Raw genomic sequence first — 27,015 nt, 5'->3', positions numbered from 1 at the left:
GCAATAAGAAGCTTTTTTAATATCACTAATAAATTCTAATTTTTTTTAAAGATTTTGTTTATTTATTTGAGACAGAGAGTGAGCAAGAGAGAGAGCATGAGACGGGGGGTGGAGGAACAGAGGGAGAGGGAGAGGAAGAATCAGACTTCTTGCTGAGCAGGGAACCTGATGCGGGACTCCATTCCAGGAACCTGGGATCATGACCTGAACCAAAGGCAGATGCTTAACCAACTGAGCCACCCAGATGCCCAATAAATTCTAATTTTCACTAAAATAAATATTTCTCTCATTGTAGTTTAATGCTCCCCTCCATTTTTTTTTATTTTTTTTTTATTTTTATTTTTTTTTTTTTACTAACTACACAGGCAGAACAAAATACTGGACAAAGAAGGGCACAAGAGGACATAGCTCACCCTATTTTCAATATTTCAGAATTCATTACAGAATTAGGACCAGATTCCCTAGCTTAAAATACAATACCCTTCATAATTTGAACCAACATTGTTTGTCTAAATGACCACTCACTCATTTGCTCATGTGCACTGAGGTCCTACTATGTGTCAGATTGTTTCAGTCATTCCTTAGAAAATTCCAGCCAGACTAGTCAACTCCATTGGCTAGAAGAAAACCACATATACTTCCTTCTCCATGTTCTCTTCCCCTCCTCAACTGTCTAGAATGCTCTCCTTCTCCTCTCTGTTTAATTTCTACTACTCTTTCAGGGCACACGTTAAACCCCACTGAGAACTTGCCCCGTCAGAAGTCATTCAGTGTCAGAGCTATCACTGAGGCTGTGGGTAGGGGAAAAGGAATGTTTCCTGTTCTCTTTTTTGTAACAAAGAAGACATACTTTGTCATATCACGTCTAGTTCTTGGAATCATGAGAAATTATTTTAACTAAGTTAAGTTTTTGCAGGGAGTTTTTTCAGCCCAAGCAAAGTATCGTAGTTTAGTAATAACTACAGTCCAAAGACCTAAACTGATGCTAGGACAGTACCAAAGATTATAAAGGAACGTGAAGACTGAGGAGAGTCTCCCAGCATTACAGGAACCAGAGTTCACTCTGAGGGAGAGAGGAACAATTAAAGGGAAAGAAACGGGAAATTGAGAGTTTCTTTGGTGATTAAAAAGTCTCAGTTCTGCTAAAGACATCATATAACTTTATGTCCCCATAGAGATAGCCTTACCATACTTCCCTAAGATACATCCAATCAGCCCTAGGGAGTTACCATATCAAGTGCATGCCTATACGCCCAGGATCAAACTTTCAGACACATGTCTAATGCAGGAAAGGGCTGAGAAAGTTTAAGGAAGGAATAGATCGATTCTAAATGGGGACAAAGGAAAGGCTTCCCTGAGGAGATTGTATTCAAGTTTGAGAATCCTACTTGATAGGGCAACACTCAATTCCCGTGAGAGACCTATTTTCACATCAGCAGTTTGAGATTCCTTAAAGCGGCTGCAAAACCATCAGTTGTAGAGGAAAAATAGGAGTGTCATGTTAACTTATCTTGATGCCTAATTCTTCTTAAATTAAAAACTCAGAAAGGCATACATATCCAGGTCTATTAAAAAGAAAGCCTTGGTGACTCACTAATAATTCCATTCCACTTATTTCTGCAAGTCAATTTTAACAGAAATATTACAAGATAAATATGAAGAGATTGCTTCAGGGCAGCCAGCCTCAGAAATCTGAATCTGCCACTCTCGATACATCAGACATGGATGGCCCGGTGTTATTCCAAAGAAGCCATAGACTTTTTTGTACCAGTTATGTACTGTCCTGTCATGGTTCATTGAGTGCAATAGGACACCATGTACGTGTGCATGTGCGCAAGGGCATGTGCGCTGATACAAGATGTGAGTCTGAATGGAAAACAATGAACTTCATATAATAGTCCTCAGAAAAGGTAACAAGCCTCACAAAGAATAGTCCTATTCTTCTTGCCTTAGAAATATACTGTAACTGTTACATGACATAGGATCCAGAGGAGCCAACTCCCGAAACCAAATACACATATTTGGAATTGTTTTTAGCAGTCTCCATGCCTACTCCTGGGGTTGTCTAGTCTTCTCAGAACCCTGTTTTTGCACACATGAAGGAGCAAAACCACACCACACACAGACTCCAAAATTTACACTGGCTCCTCGTTCAGTTAAGGATCCTTCTTAAATTGTTTTCCTAGTTGTTTTGAATTTTCTCCCTGAACTTCTTCCAGTTCCTTGAGACACCTTCACCTTTGTCAGCTCCTTCTTCACTCTGTGCTTTCAGTATCATCCATCAAGACCTGCAGAGCCCTGGTTTCCTGTTCCACCAATAAATCCCTGTCAGTTGAGGCAAGTGCCTGGAGAGAAAGAGAGCTCGCCTTGCTGCCATTTTTATCAGGCCAGTTCTTCCTGCACAGCCCACCTAAATACTCTTCTCCCAGAGGGACTTTCGTAACATCCCCACTCCAAATCCATTTGGAAGGCTAAGCTCAAATTCATCAGCTGTATCTATTGGACGCTCCACTATCTGTCACTAATTGTTCTTCAGCCTTGAGGCCCATGAGAATTGTCTATTTTCTATTCTTTACACAACCATGACTTTCCCCCATTCTGTTCTTCTGTTCGTGCTCTCCTTGCTGCAACATTTTCCCGCCTTCTATTCACGCCATTGAAGCACAGGTGATTCTGATTATTTGCCATAGTTTTGTTCTATAAAATCACCATTGAATACTGAAGTAAGGAATACCAAACTGCTGCTCTTAGGAGAAATACACGGTTAGGTTCCTGTGAGACTCCAGTGACAACATTTTTGTCAACCAATCAATACTTAAACTTGTTTGATGTGTATCTGCTTAAAGACACCTTATTTAACATACATTGCTGATTCATTAACATAAAACTCATGGCCAACACCACTATGCAACTCATGCCCAACTGAAAATTATGTAACACACATATATTCTCCATAAGGCACATCACACAGCCTTCCTGCATTCAGGAACACTAGACAGAACTTCAACACTGCACTTGAGAGCCATGTGAAACAGCAAAAGCACCAGCTAAATCGACCGCGAAAAGGACACTTGTTTACAGTGTGAGAGCTGAAGCAAGAAGGCAGAATGTTGCCTTGTTCGACCTCAGCTGGGAACATGCATGCGTTGGGTGAGCCAAATCTTCAACCACTCTGCTCATGCCCGTAAATAACTGCAAAAGTGCCACAAGTACCAATGTGGGGGTTACAAATAAATTTTAGCAAGTAGGCGAGTTCTCAATTACGGAATCCAAGAATGACGAGCATGGACGGCATTACCTATTCATCAAGGAGGCCATAGAGTAGCAGAGTTGGTCCTGGAGTTTCAGTGGAAAACCTGGGTGCGAGGGCTGCTTTCTACCTGTGCGAGTGTTAGCCAGGTGTTCGTCTCTCTAGGCCTCATTCCTCCTCAGCTTTAAAATGGCAGGAGTAATGGGACACTCAAAAGATGATGTAGGTAAAATCCACCTGTTTCGATAAAGCACTATATCAATGAGAGGTAGCGTGGTAGCCCGCCTTCCATAAAACCTTTCCTGATCATCCTCGCCTATCCATTCTGTCTCCGCTGAGTTCAGAGCACTTACTACTTAAAAATGCTTATCTATTCTTTGACATAGCCTTTTTCATATTTTGTACTTTCTCAATTCATTTGATGATTCAACTTTTGACTTTTCAAATCGAAGACAAGCTTCTTGAGGGCAAAGAACTCTTGACTGTCTCATTCCTCTGCACCTGGCACGATCCAATTCCTAAATGAATGCTTGAGCGCAAAACTCACATAAGTCATTCTACAGATATCCCATAGATCCTGACAGCAGGCTACGGTTTACATATCAACAGGCATCCTCATGATCCCAGGTTACGGCTCTCAGCATCTGACTGGCAGGCAGTCAGAGCAGCAAACTTTTGAGACCTGTTTGCAAAAGAGCTTATCTTTCCCTGGAGATAAACTACCTGGCACTAAACCAAAGCCACTTACATACAAGTTAAGAACGTTCAGTTGACTTTCTGATAGCTTTATGCCTCTAGCTTTTGATGGAGACTCGCCCCAAGCATGCTTAGCCAAGCTTCTCACAGGACACATGATCTACAAAAACAAGGGAGATTTTTGCCCCTCGTGAAATGGCTATGCAGTTTGATTGGGGTTTGGTTTCTTTTTTTTTTTTTCCCCCAGATATTCAAGGTTTATAAAACTGTCTCCGATTTAGGTTAATGTTTGGCTGTTGATTAGGACCCAATACCCAAACATTCTGATATTCTCCCCTTCTCTAACAATGTAAGCTATTCTCATCCACTTCCAAGCCCGATTCAAAGCAGCTCACAGTTTCACATGATTCCATGATGGGAATAACTGGGAAGAGGAAAAGAAGGAACAATATTCACAGGAAAGCTGTCTGTCTGATATAATAGGAGAGAATCCTATCACACGGGTAGCTTGTGACGCGCTCTTGGCTGTTGGTCTCTCCTTCTACTTTCTTAGTGATTTATTCAAGAGGCTCTGCTTTGTTTCATTTGCAAACTATTTTAACATTGCTGTGGGTAAACAGAGTGTCACCAGATTTCCCGTCTTCCCCGGGTCATTTTTCCTGGTTATATAAATGTTTGTCTTAATCCTACTTCTTCCTCTGCACTTTTCAAAATGTTTTTCTATGCTTCTAGTCTGCACAGGGTCAGTGTGCTAATTACCAAATGAGATGAAGATGAAAGAGAATCCGTGCTCGGGGCCAAATATCTAGGCTACGAGTCTTCAGGCAAAAATCATGTTTTTTATAACATTTGTAGTTACCCATCCAGGCGCCCTTCACCCTCACATGTTGTTTCGAATTATTAACTGACAGCTCCAAATGGGCTCAGAGCAGAAAAACTCCGTGTTCAGGATCCAATAACGGCTGCTTCTGCTTTTGTGGTTTTCAGAAGTGGGAAAGACAAGATAGTCAGGTATGCTGATTTATCCACACATTTTCTTCAGCAACAAACTTGCAGAGCAGGGGGAGAAATCTAGGTTCAATGTGAACACTCTACAGCTTTCCCACCATCCGAACTGTGTTGTATTTGGCAAACGGTTTTCTGGAAGGGGAACAACACGTTAAGCTCTGGCCATGACATAGTTTGTGATAAGCTTAACTGAATTCAAGAAGGAAAAACTGAGGCCAACTGTTCTTACACCCTTAAAATTTCTCATGCACGGAGGAGGAGGAAAAGCTCGCACAAAGCTAGAATATTTCAAAAGCAATTTGATATACAAACCAAATTAATTAATCCTGATACTATTCTGAAGTGGTTTTAAAATTATAAACAATCCCCTGATCATGTTCAGAGAGAAATATTTAGACTAAAATATTAATGACTAAAACAGGAGAAAAAATATGCTACTAAGTTGTGGGGTTTTTTTTAATACTTCCTATTCAACCCCAAAAGTGAACAGAAAAATAGACCATTTTTTGCTATCAACTAACATAGCTGAAATAATCACAAGCATTAATTTTTCTATATCTTTATGAGAACTGCTTATAAGCCTCACCACCAAAAGAATATTTCTGTTTAAAGTGTTTAATGGTAGAGACTAAAAATTCTATTACCTAAAGTCAAGCAGCTTCCAGATTTTATTCACCTAAGCCTAGCAGACCTTTTTGCTAAGGGGACTCATTCTGTCTGCAAAGAGATGATTCATTCACGAGCAACAGCCTGCACACCCCATTTTATCTGTGGAGCGGCCGACCACTGAGCTCAAGTTCAGCACACGGTTAAAAGAGAGAATACCTAGGGGCGCCTGGGTGGCACAGCGGTTAAGCATCTGCCTTCGGCTCAGGGCGTGATCCCAGCGTTATGGGATCGAGTCCCACATCAGGCTCCTCTGCTATGAGCCTGCTTCTTCCTCTCCCACTCCCCCTGCTTGTGTTCCCTCTCTCGCTGGCTGTCTCTATCTCTGTCAAGGAATATTACTCAGCTATAAGAAAGAACGAATTCTCAACATTTGCTGCAACATGGATGGGACTGGAGCAGATAATGCTAAGTGAAATAAGTAAAGCAGAGAAAGACAATTATCATATGATTTCTCTCATCTATGGAACGTAAGAACTAGGATGATCGGTAGGGGAAGAAAGGGATAAAGAAAGGGGGGGTAATCAGAAGGGGGAATGAAACATGAGAGGCTATGGACTATGAGAAACAAACTGAGGACTTCAGAGGGGAGAGGGGTGGGGGAATGGGATAGACTGGTGATGGGTGGTAATGAGGGCACGTATTGCAAGGTACACTGGGTGTTATACGCAACTAATGGAGCATCGAACTTTACATCGGAATCTGGGGATGTACTGTATGGTGACTAACGTAATATAATAAAAAATAATTAAAAAAAAAAAGAACGAAATGTGGGCAAAGGGAATCAAAATACTTAAGCCTGTCTGTCCTACGAAGAAGGCATCTTCCATTTTATGTTAACATATTTAAGATGTTCAGCCTCCTCACTGGTGACAACAGGAGTTTAATTTTTTCCCTCTTTTTCAGATGGTTTAGCGACTGTCACATGAATACAATTCCAGTGATCTTTGGCATACAATCTCCTATACACAATGAGGGACACCACAGGGCACTGAGCACTGATACATGTTCAGGCCAAAGAGCATGCATCATGTGTGTTACTGGCTAAAGAGAGAGATTTTGCTTTTCAAGATCTCAATTTTTATATTTAACTGAATAAACATTATGGCACACCTATCATGTGCCCAATATATTGTATTAAGTACCAGAGATACAAAAATAAATATTTCCCTGACTTCAAGAAAGTGAAGTCTCCAGAAGGCTTATAAATACTCATAGTCTAAAGAGGTTTGCAAAGACCAAATTTCACACGTTTTTATACTCCTTTTAATCTCTTTCTCAGAGAATGGCCCCATCATCTAGCCAGTCACCACAGTGATCATTAGAGATTTAACTTCTCCTGTAATCTGAATTTAAACAGAATGCAAAGCCTGATGATTCCACCTACTAAAGTCCTCTTAAACCAACTCCTACCACCACTGCCATAGCTCAGATCTACTTCTCTCTCCACCTGGACCACTGCAATAATTTCTGTATTTATCAGAATTGTTTTAGTAAGAAGGGATAGAAACCTAACTCAATATAGCCTAAGCAAAGAAAAAAAAAAGATGTGGGGGAAGGTAATTTTGTGAAAGGATGAAAATTTGAGTAGCCCACAAAATCAGAAGAATAACCTTGGGACCTCAAAGCAATTATAGGGCACTTAGAGACCAGAAACGAGGACTCCTTCCCTGGCAATATTCTTTCCACCTATGACCCGTTTCACTGTGTGGCCTTTTCCTGTTCTACTATATGAGTTCACCCGGACATCACGGAATATGGCTGTATTGGGTAGAACTGTGCTCCCATCCCCCAAATTCATGTCCACCCAGCACCTGTGAATGTGACCTTAATCAGAAAGAGAACCATCGCAGATGTAATCATGGTAAGATGAGGTCATGCTGGATTAGGGTGGACCTGAGTTCAATGACTGACGTCCTCATGAGAAGAGGGAAATTTGGTCACAGAAACGCACAGTGAGAAGACTGCCATGTGACAATGAAGGATGAGTTCGGAAGGCTGCCTCTACAAGCTAAGGAACCCCAAGGAGTGCCTGCAACCACTAGAAGCTAGAAAAGACAAGGAAGGATCCTTCCCTTGAGCCTTCAGAGTGTGGCCCTGCCAAAAACCTGATCTTGGACTTGCAGCCTCCAGAACTGGGGAAGAATAAATTTCTCATTTCAAGACACTCAGTCTGTAGGAGTTTGTTAACGACAACCTTAGGAAACTAAAACAATGGGCGCTGGCAGAGTCAAGTTCCCATCGTTTCTTTTTAGGAGCTCTGAAAGAAAGAATGCTTCTGTCTTCCATATTAGCATATTCAAAACCCTAGCCCCAGAATCTGATTGACCTAACCAGAGTCAGATGCCTATTTGGACAGATCAGAGTGCCCAGGGATGAGAGGCAATGATGGGCATGGGATGCTCTTGCCTAGGAAATGTACGCATCTCTCTGACTGAAGAGAGGGGACACGGGAAAGTGACTGGCAGATTCACCAAAGACACAGGAGTAGGAAAGGAGCAAAGCTCAGACAAAAGACAAAGATGCTGATACCAAAACAGTAGGGAAGGGAGCAAACTGACACCAACCATGGTCCTTTATCTCTCTCTCTCTCACCTTCTCCCCCCCTTTATCCATCCTCCAAGTCAGGTCTAGAGTGGTCTTCCCCAAAGGCGTCTCTCACCATTTGGCCTCCCCAAGATCTTTTATCAGCTGCCTTTAACTTTCAGAGTAATGTATATCGTCATCTTGCCCCTGCCTCCCTAGTCACCCCCACCACTCACCCCACCTCTGGCCAGACTGCACCTCTAACAGTTCTCTCAACTCCCCAGGCGCTTACACAATCCCATCTTCTTGCTCCTCCCTGGAAAACGTTCTTCCTACTTTTCTCCACTTTGCTAATTCCTACTATCCTGTAAGATTACATTCAAGTTTTGACAGGAATGTGCTTCTACACACATTACCTCACCTCTCTAGCTTCACAGCCGTCCTCTGCAGGATGAGGTCATTATTAATTTCCAGGAGAAATCTCTTCAAACTTAGTGTGATTCCCTGGTGACTGTGGGTAAGTCTCTGCTTTCTTCTATGAGGCCAATGGGGCTGAGAAAAACCACAGGTATGTATACATCAAAGGACTGCTGGCAAATCGTCTGTCTAGCAATAAAATGCTCCCTGACTCTTAACTCTAGGAAACAAACTGAGGGTTGCTGGAGGGGAGGTGGGTGGAGGGATGGGGTCACTGGGTGATGGGCATTAAGGAGGGCACTTGATGTAATGAGCACTGGATGTTATATGCAACTGATGAATCACTAACTTCAACCCCTGAAACAAATACTACCATATATGTTAACTAACTTGAATTTAAATAAAATCTTGAAAGAAAAAAAAAAAGATTCTTTCTAAAAAATTAAATAAATAAATAAATAAATAAATAAACGGCTCCCTAATTCTAAAATACCAGCTTCACCATAAGTTAGAAATTCAGAAGCGGAAAGAGTTGTTATGTAGATGAAAGTAATGTTGCCATAAATAAAATAAAAGTAAATCACTTCTCAATTCAAAAAAAAATAGTGGAAAAAGGAAAGGAAGATGCAATCTCGCAAGACATCTGGAGAGTTATCATGAAAGGTCTGGGTGCCTCCTGTATCCACTGCCCCAGTTCTAGGATCTGGAAATAGCGTATCTGGGCATCATCGTGAAATCCAGACCTGACTGGAAAGGGTGGCACCCTAACTAAGCTCGGACCATTCCTTTACAAATCAGCATCAACTGTCCCACGCACAGCTGAATCAGATAAGCTCTAGACTCAAACCAGTTTAGTTCAAATCTATGCTCTGCCATGATGTGCTGGCCTCAGGGAACTTACTCAAATTCCTATGTTTCTCACCTCTAAAACCAGAATGATAATAGTACCTCTCTCATTGGGTCCATGCAAGGATTTAATGGCTTAAGACATATAAAGCACTTAGAAGAGTAATTAACATATAGTAAGTGCTCTGTAAATGTTTTGATTATATTATCTCCAGTCTTTTAGCAGGACCATAAGGGAATAGAAGACAGCTGAGGCATTGGGGGCGGTGGGGATGGGGGGGGGGTATGGGGACAAAGAGCATGAGGCAGTCCCCATGTAAGACAGAAGTTAATGGAAAAGGAGGGTACAGATGTAAACCTGGAAGCAGGTGTTAACTAGGAGCAAGCTAAATGACGGAGGACTCAGTTATTTATTTGAGGCCAGTCATTTTTTTTTTTTTTTACTGTGGCTTCTCTCCAACTGGAATCTACTTTATGTGGGTCTGAAAGTAGGGTTCTCATCTTAATTTTTTCCCTGCTTCTCCATGCTAATTTCTGGCAGACAGGGGAAATTTCCAGTAGTGCAATTCACAGATCCTCTATAATCCAGCAGAGAAAAATTTTTCCTGCTCCGGTGTAGTGATACAACGTGCTCCCCTGACACAGAATGATGGGGGGCCTACTGAACACTTGAAAGTTCCAAGATGACAGTTATAAAGAGAAAAACACATAAACTGATGAGAGATGACATTTTGAACATAGATATTGTATTAGGGTTCTTCAGAAAGAAAGAACCAATAAAATGTATGTATATATATCATATGGAGAGAGAGAGAGAGAAGGGGGGTGGATTTTAAGAAATTATCACACGTGAATGTGGGAGTTGGCAAATGCAAACTCTGTAGAGTAGGCAGCAGGCTGGAAATTCAGATAATACTTGTTGCTATTGAATCTTGAGTTCAAAAGCAATCTGCTGACAGAATTCCCTCTTCTTCAGGGGAAGTCAGTCATTTTTCCTATATGGCCTTCAACTGATTAGGTGAGGCCCATCCACATTTTGGCAAATAATGTGCTTTACTCAAAATCCACTGATTTACATATTAATCTCATCTACTGAGGTTTCAGAACCGGTCAATGGTAAAGACAAGAACTATGAGTCAACCTCTGTTTCTGACCATTCTTTTCCATCAAATGGCCTCACTCACAGCCAGGGGAGTAAACTTGGTCACACTTGCTCAATAAGGACAATTTAGGGGCGCATGAAAAAAATAATTTAAAAAAAATAAATATTAATCTCATCTAAGAAAGTCATCACAGCAACATCTACACCAGTGTTTGGCCAAATATCTGTGGCCCAGCCAAGGTGACACATAAATTTACTGACCAAAATTATCAATTAATATTTTTCTTTCCCAATCCCCCACTTTCACCAACCAGACACTAGTTTGGCTAGAGCTATCTCTATTTCTCTCTTCTGTTCTTTCCCCCTCAACTATAACAAGAACTATTTCAACTACACATTTTTGTTTTCTTTGTACTCTTCCTTTGAAAAAATAAGACCCTTAACCCCAAATTCTGTGAGTGTGATTTAACAGGTTTCAAATTCCACATACTATGGAGAACCATCCCCAGAGGCAGCTCCTTAACATTGGAGTGATTTTTATTGCTAAGGTGTTTAAAACGAAGCCAAATGATGCCGACAGATTTTGACCATTATTGCTCTTAACTCATACTGAAGCTAATATATCATGACAGGAGGCACAGACTCACATAAAATGACATGCAGGGAGAACCAAATAATGAATTAGATAAAGTCATAGTTGAAACAGTATAAACAGCAAAGTAAGAAAGTCACTGTATTTATCTTTTGTTAACTATAAAGTCTTAGATGCCAATACAAATCTAAAAATCACCTTTACAGAAATTCAAATATATTCTCATAATATTTGAGGTCAACATAACTATAATCGCTGAGCCTCTACTCTACTGGGGTGCCAGTTATTTCTCACTTTTGTCTGCACGCTGCACATATGCCCTTTTCAGAAAAGATTTTAATCATTTTAGGAAGCCAAGGAAGAAACTGTAGTTCATCACTCCCTGAAGTACATGTACTATTATTTTATCCACCCACTCATTCAGCAAGTATTTATTCAGGTCTATATACGCTATAAGGTGCTGGGGTATACTGATGAATAACACACATTCCATCACCTCTTGGAGCCTATGGTGTCCCAGGGACAGAAAACCCTCTGGGGTTTAAAGACTAACATGGAAAGAAAAACAAACATTTAATCACAAATCAGGGTGCTTTTCTGGAAATATACAAGTAAGCACTTTTCCTGAAATATACAAGTTATTATGAGAGTGAACTAAGGAGAATCAACCATGGTGGCTAGAGCAGAGAATCAGAAAATGCTTCCCTGAGAAGGTAATATACAGGCTGAGCCCTTAGTCTTGAAAAGACTTTCGACAGGATAATGGTAAAAGAAAGCACCCTTGGGAGAAGGAATATAGCAGTGCAAAGGCCTTCAGGTAGGATGCGGCAGGACAAGTGCAAGAGACAGAGAGGAGGCTTGGAGCACAGAAGAGGAATGAAACCACACAGGCTCCATCATGCAGACCATCTCTGAGCCATCTTAACCTCCCATGGTAGCCCCAAACCCAAAGAAACACGTCAGCTGAAACATCTAAAAATGGCTTTTCCTTCCATTTGTTTAGGAGACTTGAGTCTTTTGGGAAAAACATGTATCTTGAAATATCAGTAAATTACATGCAACTTCTTTACTATTATACAGAAGTCCCAGAGCTACAGAAATCATCTGTTTTTAAATTACTGAGAGCACATTTATAAAAATTATTTTAAAACTAAGTATTACTAAATATTTAAATATTTAAAACTAAATATTCTCTCTATACTCTACTATACTTACAGTACAAGTTTGTGCTACTGGCTCCAGCAAACCCTGAGAAAAGTAGGTGGAAGGTCAAAGAGGCTTTCAAATGCAACAAAATGCATTTCCACAAAATACTATAGGTTGAATAAAATACAAGACAGAAAAAAGTTAAATGATTATCAGTGTACTCAACAATGGATTTTCTTCCCCAGATATCTGTAAGTACATTTTAATTTAAAATAAGGAACGGGGGGCGGGGGCGCCTGGGTGGCACAGCGGTTAAGCGTCTCCCTTTGGCTCAGGGCGTGATCCCGGCATTATGGGTTCGAGCCCCACATCAGGCTCCTCTGCTATGAGCCTGCTTCTTCCTCTCCCACTCCCCTGCTTGTGTTCCCTCTCTCGCTGGCTGTCTCTATCTCTGTCAAATAAATAAATAAAATCTTTTAAAAAAATAAAATAAAATAAAATAAAATAAAATAAAATAAAATAAGGAACAGGGGAATGGTCCAAAGATGGTAGAAGATTAGGGGACCCACACTTCATCTGGTCCCTTGAAGTCAGCTAGATATCTATCAAATCATTCTGAACACCTGTGAATTGAATCAGAGATGTAAGAAAAGAATTGCTACAATTCTACAAATGGAAAAGCAACCACTTTTTGAAGGGGAGGAGGTACGGAGACATGAATCTGAGGGGATTTATCAGAAGATAAACTGTGGAAGAGGGAGCCTCCATAAACCAGCTACTGGAAAATGATACAGCCCTGGAGCGCAAAATCAGAACTTTAAGTAAAAGTCTGCTCCTGTGAGGGCCAACCGTGCCTGAAAGGAGCTCAGGTAACGAAGGGGGGCAGAATCCTAGGTGGGACAGTGTGGTCTCAGGATCCCTGGGGTCACAGGAAGAACAGGGGTGTCTGAGCGTAGCAGAGTTCCCAAGCATTGGAGAAGGGAAGCTGTCTACAATTAGCAAGTTCTGGACTGGCCTCTCAACTAGGTGTTGCCATAAACCCTGAACTGCGGTACGATCGGGCCACCACTCTCCAAGCAGGGACCCAGCAAGTGACAACCACTGCAAGATACAGCTCCTACCCCCCAGGGAACATCAGCATAGGGGCATGAACAGCAGGGCAAACACTCCCCAACAGGGGCCCAGCCAGTGGCTGCCATGGTGAAACACCCCTCCCTCCCCTGGAAGGATGGTGCAGGTGTGCACCGCAGGAGTCTGGACAGTTTGGTGAACCTGAAAGTGTTTGACTGCCTTGCCTTGAGGGTGCACTGAAGAGGGGCTGGGATCCTCAGCTCTGGGGCTGGAGATCAAGGTGCTGCCACTTTTCACTTTTTTTTTTTTCCATCCTCTAAAGCAGCACAAAAAGACTTCAGGAAAGAAAAGCCACATAGAGCAACTGAAAGCAGCTTATACTGAGCCCAGCCCCCTGGCAAGGGGTGGTACAACTCCACCCAGACAGAGACACCTGAGAATCAGTGCAGCAGCCCCCCTGCCCCAGAAGACCAGCAGGATCCTCAGGCAAACACCAACTTTAAAGATCACTTAGAATAGTATATGGAATTAGAGGTTTTTTCACATGAGTCTTTAGTCTTTCAGTTTAAACTTTTTTCTTTTTTTTTCCCTTTTCAACTAGATTCTTATTTTACTAACTCTTCGTTTTTAAGTCTTTTTTAATTTTCAGTTTTACACTTACATCTTATAGACCTAGTCTTCATTTCTGGCACCCTTTCACTGTTTCAGTTTTACGTGTGTGTGTGTGTGTGTGTGTGTGTGTGTGTGTGTATACACACACACACACATAAAAGTTTTGCTTTCTTTACAATTTTGGGATTTAGTGTCTTAAAAAAAAAGACCAAAATACACCCAGGACTAAGTGGATCACACTGTTTTGTCTACCTGGGAGATTATATTCTCTCTTTTTTCCCTTTTTTTTTCTTTTCTTTTTTGGTTTCTGCCCTCTTCAGAGTTGTCTAGTGTGTATTTCCCTTGGGTAATGGTTGATATTTTTTATTTTGTTCTCTCGATCATCCATTCTTCTCTGGGCAAAATGGCTAGAAGGAGGAATCCACAACAAAAGAAAAAACCAGAGACAATACTCTCTGTCACAGATCTCATCAGTATGGATAGAAGTAACATGTTAGAGCTTGAATTCAGGATAACAATTATAAAGTTGCTAGCTGGCTTGAAAAAAGCATAAAAGACACTAGAGAATCTCTTCGTGAAGAAATAAAATCTAAACAGGCCAAAATTAAAAATGCTTTAACTGAGATGCAGTCTAAAATGGATGCTCTAACAGCTAGGGTAACTGAGGCAAAAGACAGAGTCAATAAGATAGAAGACAAGATGATGAAAAGGAAGGAAGCTGAGGCAAAGAGAGAAAAACAACTAATGGACCATGAGGGAAGGCTTCGAAAATCCATGATACCACAAAGTGAAACAATCTTAGAATTATTGTTGTCCCAGAGGAAGAAGAGAATGAGAGAGGGACAGAAGGTATATTTGAGCAAATCAAAGTTAAGAACTTCCCTAATCTGCATAAGGAAACAGGCATTCAAGTCCAAGGGGTAGAGAGAACCCCCCTCAAAATCAATAAAAATAGAACAACACCCCAACATATAATAATGAAGCTTGCAAATTTCAGAAATAAAGAGAAAATCCTAAAAGCAGCTCGAGGCAAGAGGTCCATAACCTACAAGGGTAGAAACATTAGACTGACAAATCTGTACACAGAGATCTGGCCGGCCAGAAAGGACTGTCATGATATATTCAGGGTACTAAATGAGAAAAACATGCAGCCAAGAATACTTATCCAGCAAGGCTATCATTCAGAATGGAAGAGGAGATTAAAAAGCTTCCAGGACAAACAGAAACAAAGAATTTGTGGTCACTAAACCAGCCCTGAAAGAAATATTAAAGTGGATCCTTTAAGCAAAAAAAGAGCCCAAAAGTAACGGAGACCAGAAGGAAACAGGGACAATCTACAGAAACAGGGACTTTACAGGTGATACAATGGCACTAAATTCATATCTTTCAATAGTTACTCTGAATGTAAATGGGCTAAATGCCCCAAACAAAAGACACAAGGTATCAGATTGGATAAAAAGCAAGACCCATCCATACGCTGTCTAAAAAAACTCATTTTAGACCTAAAGACACTGCCGGATTTGGGGGGGAGAACAATTTATCATGCTAATGGACATCAAAAGAAAGCTAAGGTAGCAATCCTCATCAGACAAATTAGATTTTAAAACAAAGTCTGTATAAGGGATGAAGAGGGACACTATATCATACGAAAAGGATCTATCCAAGAAAATCTAACAATTATAAATATTTATGCTCCTAACTCAGGAGCAGCCAATTATATAAACAAATTAATAACCAAATTAAAGAAACACACTGATAATAATACACTAATAGCAGGGGATTTCAATACCCTACTCACAGCAATGGATAGATCATCTAAGCAGAAGATCAACAAGGAAACAAGGGCTTTGAATGACACACTTGACCAGATAAACTTCACAAATATACATAGAGCATTCCATCCTAAAGCAGTAGACTACACATTCTTCTCAAGTGCACGTGGAACATTATCCAGAATAGATCACACTGGGTCAAGAATCAGGTCTCAAAAGGTGCCAACACTGGGATTACTTCCTGCATATTTTCAGATCACAATGCTTTAAAACTTGAACTCAATTACAAGAGAAAATTTGGAAGGAATTCAAACACTTGGAGGTTAAAGAGCATCCTACTAAAGAATGAATGGGTCAACCAGGAAATTAAAGAATTTTAAAAATTCATGGAAACAAATGAAAATGAAAACACAGCTGTTCAAAACCTTTGGGATACAGCAAAGGCAGTCCTAAAAGAGATATACATAGCGATACAAGACTTTCTCAAAAAAATTAGAGAACTCAAATACACAAGGTAACCTTACATGTAAAGGAGCTGGAAAAAGAACAACAAATAAAGCCTAAACCAAGCAAGAGAGAAATAATAAAGGTTAGAGCAGAAATCAATGAAATAGAAAACAAAAGAACAGTAGAACAGATCAATGAAACTAGAGGCTGGTTCTTTGAAAGAATTAATAAAGTTGATAAACCCCTGGCCATAATTATCAAAAGAAAAGTGAAAGGACCCAAATAAATGAAATCATGAATGAAAGAGGAGAGATCAGAACCAACACTACAGAAATACAAACAATTATAAGAACACATTAAGAGTAACTATATGCCAACAAATTAGGCAATCTGGAAGAAATGGATGTATTCCTAGAAACATATAAACTACCAAAACTGAAACAGGAAGAAACAGAAAACCTGAACAGACCCATAGCCAGCAAAGAAATCGAAGCAGTAATCAAGAATGTCACAACAAAGAAGAGCCCAGGATCTAAAGACCTCCCAGTGGAATTCTACCAAACATTTAAAGAATAATTAATACCTATTCTTTTGAAGCTGTTTCAAAACATAGAAATGGAAGGAAAACATCCAAACTCTTTCTATGAGGCCAGTATTACCTTGATCCCAAAACCAGACAAAGACCCTACCAAAAAGGAGAATTACAGACCAATATCCCTGATGAACATGGATGCAAAATTCTCACCAAGATCACCAATCGGATCCAACAGTACGTTAAAATGATTATTCACCATGACCAAGTGGAATTTATTCCTGGACTGCAAGGGTGGTTCAACATTTGCAAATCAATCACTGTGATACACTACATTAATAAAAGAAAGGACAAGAACTCTATGATCGTCTCAATTGATGCAGAAAGAGCATTTCACAAAATATAGCATTCTTTCTTGATTAAAACTCTCCACAGTGTAGGGATACAGGAAACGTACCTCAATATCATAAAAGCCATATGTGAAAAGCCCATAGCAAATACCATTCTCAATGAGGAAACACTGAGAGCTTTTCCCCTAAGGTAAGGAACACAACGGGATGTCTACTCTCACCACTGCTGTTCAACATAGTATCTTAAGTCCTAGCCTTAGCAATCAGACAACAAAAAGAAACAAAAAGCATCCAAATTGGCAAAGAAGTCAAACTCTCCTCTTCACAGATGACACAATACCCTGTGGAAAATCCTAAGGACTCCACCCAAAATTTGCTAGAACTCATACAGGAATTCAGCAAAGCGGCAGGATATAAAATCAATGCACAGAAATTAGTTGCATTTCTATTCACTAACAATGAGACAGAAGAAAGAGAAATTAAGGAATTAATCCCATTTATAATTGCACCAAATATGGCATAAGATACCTAGGAATAAACCTAACCAAAGAGGTCAAGGATCTGCACTCTGAAAACTATATAACACTTATGAAAGAACTTGAGGAAGGCACAAAGAGATGGAAAAACATTACATGCTCATGGACTGGAAGAATAAATATTGTTAAATGTGTAAAGCCATCTACACATTCAATGCAATCTCTATCAAAATAGCATCATCACTTTTCACAGAGCTGAAACAAATAATCCTAAAATTTGTATGGAACTGGAAAACACCCCGAATAGCCAGAAAAATGTTGAAAAAGAAAACCAAAGCTGGTGGCATCACAATCCCAGACTTCAAGCTCTATTACAAAGCTGTAATCATCAAGACAGTAAGGTTGTGGCACAAAAATAGACACATAGATCAGTGGAACAGAACAGAAAACGCAGAAATGGACCCTCAACTCTATGGTCAACTAATCTTCGATAAAGCAAGAAAGAATATCCAGTGGAGAAAGGACAGTCTCTTCAATAAATGGTGCTGTGAAAATTGCACAGCCACACATAGAAGAATGAAACTGGACCATTCCCTTACACCATACACAAAAATAAACTCAAAATGGATGAAAGGCCTAAATGTGAGAATGGAATCCATCAAAATGCAAGAGGAGAACACAGGCAGCAACCTCTTTGACCTCAGCCACAGCAACTTCTTGCAAGACACATCTCCAAAGGCAAGGGAAACAAAAGCAAAAATGAACAAATTGGGACTCTGTCAAGATAAAAAGCTTCTGCACACCAAAGAAACAGTCAACAAAACTAAAAGGCAACCTACAGAATGGGAGAAGATATTTCCAAATGACATTTTAAATAAAGGGCTATTATCCAAGGTCTATAAAGAACTTACCAAACTCAACACCCAAAAAACAAATAATCCAGTCAAGAAATGGGTGGAGACATGAACAGATATTTCTCCAAAGAAGACACACAAATGGCCAACAGACACATGAAACAATGCTCCACATCGCTCGGCATCAGAGGAATACAAATCAAAACAATGAGATACGATCTCACACAAGTCAGAATGGCTAAAATTAACAAGTCAGGAAACAACAAATGTTGGGGAGGACGTGGAGGGAGGAGAACCGTCTTACACTATTGGTGGGAATGCAAGCTGGTACAGCCACTCTGGAAAACGGTATTGAAATTCCTCAAGAATTTAAAAATAGAGCTACCCTACAACCCAACAATTGCACTAGTTGGTATTTATCCCAGTGATACAAATGTAGTGATCTGAAGGGGCACCTGCACCCCAATGTTCATAGCAGCAATGTTCACTATAGCCAAACTGTGGAAAGGGCTGTGACGTTCATTGACAAATAAATGGATAAAGAAGATGTGGTATATATATATACAATGGAATATTACTCAGCCGTCAGAAAAGATGAATACTTAACATTTACATGGACGTAGATGAACTGGAGGGTATTATAATGAGCTAAATAAGTCAATCAGAGAAAGACAATTATCATATGGTTTCACTCATATGTGGAATATAAGAAATAGCACAAGGGATCATAGGGGAAGGGAGGGAAAACTGAACGGGAAGTCATCAGAGAGGAGGAAAAACCATGAGAGACTCTTAACTATAGGAAATAAACTGAGGGTTGCTGGAGGGGAGGTGGGTGGTGGTTGTGGGGTAATTGGGTGATGGGCATTAAGGAGGGCATGTGATGGGATGAGCTATTATACACAACTGATGAATTATTTAACACTACATCTGAAACTAATGGTGTATTATATGTTGGCTAACTGAATTTAAATTTAAAAAAGAAAAAATAAAAAAAGCATTGTTTTCCACTTTAATATTAAAATTAATGAAGTATAAAGAAATGAATCTGCATATATAACCATAAGTTAATATAAAATACATGTGAAATACTAGGGATTCACAGTCTACAGTGTCCTTAAGAATATGTGAATGGTGTTGGAATATTGTAACTTGGATGCCTCTACATACGAGTTTATAGGTAAAGGGCTAAACCATGATGCTATCAGAGGGAACCTAGTGCACTAGACATGAGCTCAAGAGGACATGGATTCAGTGACAGATCTTTAGAAAAGATATGATGTCAAATTCCTAAGCCTTCCTTTACTGTGATTTTGGTTTCTGCTTTTTCCTTCCCTGTCTTTGAGAACCAGAAGCCAGAATACTGTATCTGAATATAACTAATTAGTTGCTATTTATTCCTCTCTGTTAACTTGGATGTAAACGTCTCCATTTCTCTATTTTGACACTGAGAATAAGAGCTGCACCATAAGTCATCATTTCCAAGATGTATTGAAATCCTGAAAATAGGAGTGTGGAGTGAGGGTTACAATTTCTCACCAGAAAATGACTTCCAAGGTCTCTCCTAGTCCTAAGATGCTATGATATGCTCCATTTGTTGTATATCCATCATAACCCAGGGGCTAAGGTCAAGGCTGCAATAGCAGGAAGCACTTCTGGGTCAGACATTAAAATGGTGGGAAAAGAATGTGGTTTTACCATTTTACATTAACGTCAGTAAAATTCAACATATGTCTTATGAGTGGATAATAAAAATGAAAGGATATTAATTTTAAAACTCAGAAAAGAAATGGCACCAGGCAGGGGAAGACTTGTCTGGGAAACGAAGAGTCAACCCCGACTGCCAGGAACCATAAATAAGCAAGGAAAGAGGAACAAGTTATTTTTTGTTTACTATGAAAGGAAGTTAAATCACCACATTTCCTTCAAATCAAGAACAGATTTGAGCAGCCACAATTTGCCAGGATGAGTGGGCTATCTAAATTACCTAATTAGATGAGGGTCATTTGATCACAGTAACTGATATTGCTGTAACTCTGCTTAATTCTCCAACCAAAACAAATCAATCCACAGAACCTTATGGTGGTCTTAATTGATGATAGCATTGCTTGCTTTTAACACTTTATTTTTTTTTTAAGATTTTATTTATTTATTCGACAGAGATAGAGACAGCCAGCGAGAGAGGGAACACAAGCAGGGGGAGCGGGAGAGGAAGAAGCAGGCTCTTAGCCGAGGAGCCTGATGTGGGGCTTGATCCCATAACGCGGGGATCATGCCCTGAGCCGAAGGCAGACGCTTTACCGCTGTGCCACCCAGGCGCCCCTTAACACTTCATTTCTTTAGCACTTAAAAATGCTACTGAAGATGTTCTTCATTTTCAGTCCTTTTTTTTAAAGATTTTATTCATTTATTTATTTATTTATTTATTTAAGAGAGAGCGAGCATAAGCGGGAGGAAGGGGGGGTGAGTAGGGGGGGAGGGAGAGACTCTGAAGCAGATTCCATGCTAAACACAGAGCCCCACACTGACCTTGATCTCACAACGTGAGATCATGACCTCAGGCGAAACCAGGAGTTGGAATCTTAACCAACTGAGCCACCCAGGCACCCCATGTCTTTTCTTTCTTTAACAAATTCTCCAAGCCAGACGATACAAGAAGTGAAGAAGAAGGAGAAGAAGAAGAAGAAGTTAAATTTTATGTAACATTTTAAAAATACAAAAGATATTTTTTAAGTCTTGGATATTCTAGATTAAATCAATAGCAACAGATTTGGAAAGAAAAAAAAATATCACAACAAAACTGAGGCAGCAGCCCACAAGAATCCACAGAAACACTGCTGAAGCTAACAAACAGATTCAGGGCATGTGATCAACAAACAAAAATCATTTGTGTTTCTAATACCCCAGCAATGAACAATCTGAAGAAATTAAGAAAGCAATTCCATCTATAAAGTACAATGATTGAGATGACAAGATTGGAGGTGGACTGCTTGGGTTTCAAGGCCCAACTGCCTGTGGTGCGGGGTGGGGGGGGCGCTCATAATTACCTAATCACTCTGTGCCTCACTTGTCTCATCTGTAAAAACAGAGATATAAACCACCACCTGTTTCATAGGATTCTTGTGAGAATAAATCAGTTAATTCATGTAAATTGCTTAAACAGTCACCGGACACACAGTGAGCAGTCAATAAATATTAACAATAAAAAGCACAAGGAAAGGTAATGAGAAAGCCCATGGAGCTGGATTTGTGTATTTGGGGAAAAGTGTTTCATTTTTGTTATTTGCCTGTGCTGCTTTAGACTCCAAGGCAGGGGACAGACAACACTGAGACTGGCAAAAGGACCTCAACATCAATGATCATGTAAAAACCACTATGTCCTCGACAGAATGCTCTAATGAGCAGCTAGACTTTTCTGAAACCTGCCTTTGTCTCACCCATTTCCACGTGTGATCATTCATCAAGTCCTGCAATTCTACCTTTAAAAGGGTTCTCCCATCTCCCTTCGTACCTCCTCGCTCCTCTCACTATTCGGGTTCAAATTCTCTTGGTCTTTCACAGGAATACTACCACAGCCTCCAAACTTAGCTCCCTTCCTGCAATCTCATAATCCTCAAATCTTCCCTCTACATAATCCCACCGGGAATTATTTATCTAACCACACCATTTCCCTGCTTGATGTGTCAAAGACTCTTTTCCACAGCATCCCAAGCCTGCTAAGCTAGATCCCTGTCTTTCATTCCCATTTTGTCCATTATACCACCAACTGGTTCTCCAGAAACTGGTTTCCTTGAAAACAGAACTTGCTCATTTATACTTGTATCTCCCGTGTGCTGCATGGTACCGTGTACAAAGTGAAAACAAGGATTCATCCATTCTGGATCACCATGCTCCTAGCACAGAGCCGGACATATCTCACTCACTAAACACTGACGAAGAAGGAAGGAAAGAAGGGAGGGTGGGAGGAAAGAACATTGGTTCAGAGTTAAGAGCCATGAGTCCTGGATTCTGCAGATACAGCAAGCAGAAGAATCCTTGAAAGACCCAGTGTCTCACATTGACTAAAATATAAAGGGACAACTGTCCCAATTCTGTGCAGTGTTACCACTCCTAATTCCATCACTTTCCACATGACAATAAGGATATGATTCTCAGTATTCTCCCGTATAAAATCAAATAATTATAACCTACCCACTGTTTTTTAATATTAAGAGATAGTTAAAGCACCTAAAACAGAAACTGGCACATATTCCTCAGTAATTGAAAGCTATTAATTTTAATTAATCATAATTAAATAGATACAGATGGATGGATGCGTGGTCTATCTAGGCAAATCCAAAGAACCCAAGGAGATATCAAATATGATCTCCTACCCTTACACACTGAGGTTCTCTTCCCCCATACTGCCTCCCTTGCAATCCTCCACCATTAAAACAATTATTTCTCTTCTAAGACTTAATTCATTGAAGGCCTACCTATGTATTCCACTGCACTATGTTCTCTCTTATTCATTGTGGTCAGCACTCTCAGAATGTGACCCTAGTTTCATCATCATTTCATCTAAAATATGGTGACCCAAAGTGGATGCAGTATTTTCACCGTGGCTTTTTCACTAAGCACCTAGATAATGATAATAATAATAATAGAACAGCAAGATTTATTTCCTGAGTCTTATACATAATATCCCATTTAGATTATGAAATCAACTTTCCTTTTACCAAAATACTGTTACAATATTTATTAAGCATATGTTGAAATGGATTCTTCAAGAATATTTCTTTTACCCTTATACCTAAACACTGCTACTTTGGTGCTTAAAGCTTGGGTTGTTCTGTTTTGTTTTTTCTGAAGAGTCCTTTGCCCTAATTCTAGAGAATCATTTTCCTTCTTCATACAATCTTTCTGGATCTCAAATATTAATCATATTAAATAACTTCCTTAGTGGAAATTTGATTTTAAAAAGTCACCCTGTAGGGGTGCCTGAGTAGCTCAGTTGGTTAAGCATCCGACTCTTGGTTTTAGCTCAAATCATGATCTCGGGGTTGTTAGATCGAACCCCACATCAGGCTCCACCCTGAATGTGGAGCCTGTTTAAGATTCTCTCTCTCCGTCTCCTTCTACCCCTCCCCCACCACTCACAATCACTCTCTCTCTCCCTCTCCAAAAAAAAAGAAAAGAAAAAAGAAAAACTCACCCTGTAATAGCATTATATGGTGATAGATGGTAGCTGCATCTGCAGTGAACACAGCATAATGCACAGCTGCTGAGTCACTATGTTGCACACCTAAAACTAATGTAACGTTGGGTGTCACCTGTACTTCAATTAAAAATTTGTTTTAAATCACTTTGATTTCTTTGTTCAGACACCTGATTAAAGTATATAAAAGAATATGTCCTTAGACAAGTTCTGTGGGCCACAAATTGAAACATCTTAGGCTTCTTAAAGCACTGTTGCAAATGCTTTGAATATAGTATTAAAGCCACTAGGTCACCCACCTATAATCACAGTGATACATGCCACACAGGACACTTATAAGCTTTATGACCTTTGGAAAAGTTATGGAGATAGAATAAATAGAATTACATTTTTCCTCTTAATTAAAAAAAAAGCTAGATAACATGGGAAAATTAGAGAAAACAGTCATCTCCATGCTTTTCTGGTGTTGGAAGCAAGAAATGCATATCAGAGTGAATATCAAATTTGCATTCTCTTTTGATCATTCCTACTATCCAAAAAACATGCATAGTAATTCCATTTCCCTCCAGTTACTGCTTCACCACTATTTAACAAAACTCCTCCAGAGAGTTGATTATATACAGTATTACTATCATTTAAGTAAGATCACCCATCCCTGCCATCCCTGTTCCCAAATAACTCACAATTTAGAAGGGTAGAAAAGCAAACAGACAGCTTCAATACCATATGACAAATGAATGAGAAATATGCACAGAATAACATGAAAGCACAAAGCCGGGGGGGGGGCATTGAGCCCATTCCCAGAAGAGTATACAGGAAAGTTTTTCAGAAGAGAAGCTGCTTCAAATGAGTCATGATGGACTCCTTCAGATAGACCCAGTATTCCAAGATGTTGCAAATGCAAAAGCATGTAGATGAGCAACAGTGGTTAACTCCAGAGACTGCAAATAGTCTGTCATAGCTGGAGAGTGGGCTATTTGGAGGTGACAAGGCTAAACGCGTAGCCTAATATCCTATTACAGCCCACATCACACTTCCCTATAATCACTTATTTCCTATCAGCCTTTCCCATTAGATCATAAACACCATAGGGTCAGGGACAAGCATTGTTTCATTCTTCCCTGTATGTATCACTTCTGTATATAACATAGTTAAAGCTCAAAAATTACTTTTTGACTTTCAGGTGGCTTTGCTGCCATTAATAATAGCTTCAGTCTATCACACAGCCAATGAAGATTCATTGAACCATTCATATAAGAAATTGGCATAATCATATTCAAGAACAATAACACTGGCAGTGGTATCAAAAATGAAGATAAGGAGGGCTAGCTGGAAGCAAGAATAGACAATAAGCTGTATCCATACAAGCATTTTGTTTCTAGTCAGAATAATTATTAACTCACCAAATATTACAGGTTTACAATGTCAGATAATTGGAATGTTTTTAGTTTTTAGTTTGAAAATGAGATTTTAATCTTAGTTTTTATTTTATTTTATAATTACAATGGAGAATTTAGGAGATGTAGAATCAGATAAAAATACTGGAGAAAAACTTCTTTGCCTTCATTATTCTTTCCTGTAGACTTCCATGAATTTTCTTTTCAGTATTTTTATAATGTTTGAGTTAAGTTCTTAGGTCATTTTATTGCTTCTCATCATACATCAAAATTCAGACCATTTTGTGTAAAGAGGTAAAGGACTCTGTGGTTGATAGGTTTCTACAACTTTTTAAATTATTTAGAACTTCATGGTAAAAAAAAAAAACTACTATATTATAGCCATACAAATAGACCTAGAAGCCAATGGAACAGAAAGTCCAAATATAGGACCAAATATATACAGCATCTCAAATCAGTGAGGGAAAAACAGCTTTTTAAAATATATGGTAATATGAGGGAAGATGGTGGAGTTGGAGGATACCAGGCTTACTTCATCCCATAGATATACCTAGATAACACCCACATCAGTGGAAATAACCCCAAACCAACCCATTTTTGCTGGCTATATCTGGGGTCTCCAGAACCAGACAGAACACACAGCTCTTCTTAAAACTGAAGATATTTATGCTCAAGATGAAACTGAATTCTATCTAGGCAAGAGATGTGTTTACGTGTATAACCGAAGAACACAGTGACTCCTGGTGGCAAACCAAATAAAACCAGAATAATCTGGTGAAAAGTAACTCATGCTCATGGAAACAGTGGCATGGTCTGTGCCAAATTCCAAAGCAACCTTCCTGCTAAAGACACTGGCCACAGAATCCAGGTGATGATATACCCCTCAAGGATTTAAACTTACTGATAAGTAAGGGCACCTGGTGGCTTACTCGGTTAAGCATCCGACTCTTCGTTTTGACTAGGTCATGATCTTAGTGTCATGGGATTGAGCCCCACGTCAGGCTCCACACTCAGTGTGGAGTCTGCTTTAGATTCTCTCTCTCCTTCTCCCTCTGCCCCTTCCCCTGCTCACATGCTCTCTAAATAAATAAAATTGTTTAAAAAAATAAATAAACTTACTGAAAAGTAAAAAATGTGTAGATTTTAAGAGAAAGAAAGAAAGAACTAAAAGGAATAAATAATAGACTAGAGGAAGCTGAAGAACAGATCAATGACCTGGAAAACAGTAATGGAAAGCAATCAAACTGAACAACAAAAAGAAAAAAAGAGTAATAAAAAATGAGACTAGATTAAGGGAACTCAGAGATACCATCAAGTATAGTAACACTCACAACGCAGGGATCCCAGAAGGAAAAGAGAGAATGAAGGGGGCAGAAAATTTATTTGAAGAAATATTAGCTGAAAACTTTCTGAATCTGGGGAAGGAAACAGACATCCAGATCCAGGAGGCACAGAGATCCCTTAACAAAATCAACTCAAGGAGGTTCACCAAGACATATAATAGTTAAAATGGCAAAAAGTAGTGATAAAGAGAGAATTTTGAAAGCAGCAAGAGAAAACAGTTACATATATGGGAAACCTCATAAGGCTCTCAGTTGATTTTTCAGCACAAACTTCACGGGCCAGAAGGGAATGCCATAATGCTTAAAGAAAAAATCTGCAATCAAAAATACTTTATCCAGCAAGGCTATCCATTCAGAATAAAAGGAAAGAGAAAGAGTTTCCCAAACAAACAAAAGTTAAAGGAATTCATCACCACTAAACCAGTCTCCCAAAAAATGTTAAAGGGGACTCTGTAATGGAAAGGACACAATAATCAGGAGTAAAAAAAGTAGGAAGCATAAAAGCAGTAAAATTGAGTATATCTGTAAAAATCAGTCAAGGGATTCACAAGATATAAGAATGTAAAGTATGACACCATATACCTAAAATGTGGAGGGGAGTGGAGTAAAATTTTAGTGTTTTAAGAATGGGTTCAAATTAAGTGACCATCAAATATAGACTGCTATATGCATGAGATGTCATAAATAAACCTATCAGTTACCACAGATCAAAAAC

The 27,015-nt window shown here is 39.5% G+C and overlaps 1 pseudogene; it reads left to right on the top strand.

Moving 5' to 3' along the window:
• LOC109490771 overlaps positions 1-25,852 on the top strand; it is a 45,827-nt pseudogene extending 19,975 nt beyond the window's left edge.
• Positions 25,853-27,015: the final 1,163 nt, after the last annotated feature.

This window comes from Ailuropoda melanoleuca, chromosome 16, assembly GCF_002007445.2.
Source record: "Ailuropoda melanoleuca isolate Jingjing chromosome 16, ASM200744v2, whole genome shotgun sequence".
NCBI classification, from domain to species: domain Eukaryota; kingdom Metazoa; phylum Chordata; class Mammalia; order Carnivora; family Ursidae; genus Ailuropoda; species Ailuropoda melanoleuca.
This window is presented reverse-complemented; position numbering and strand designations above follow the sequence as displayed.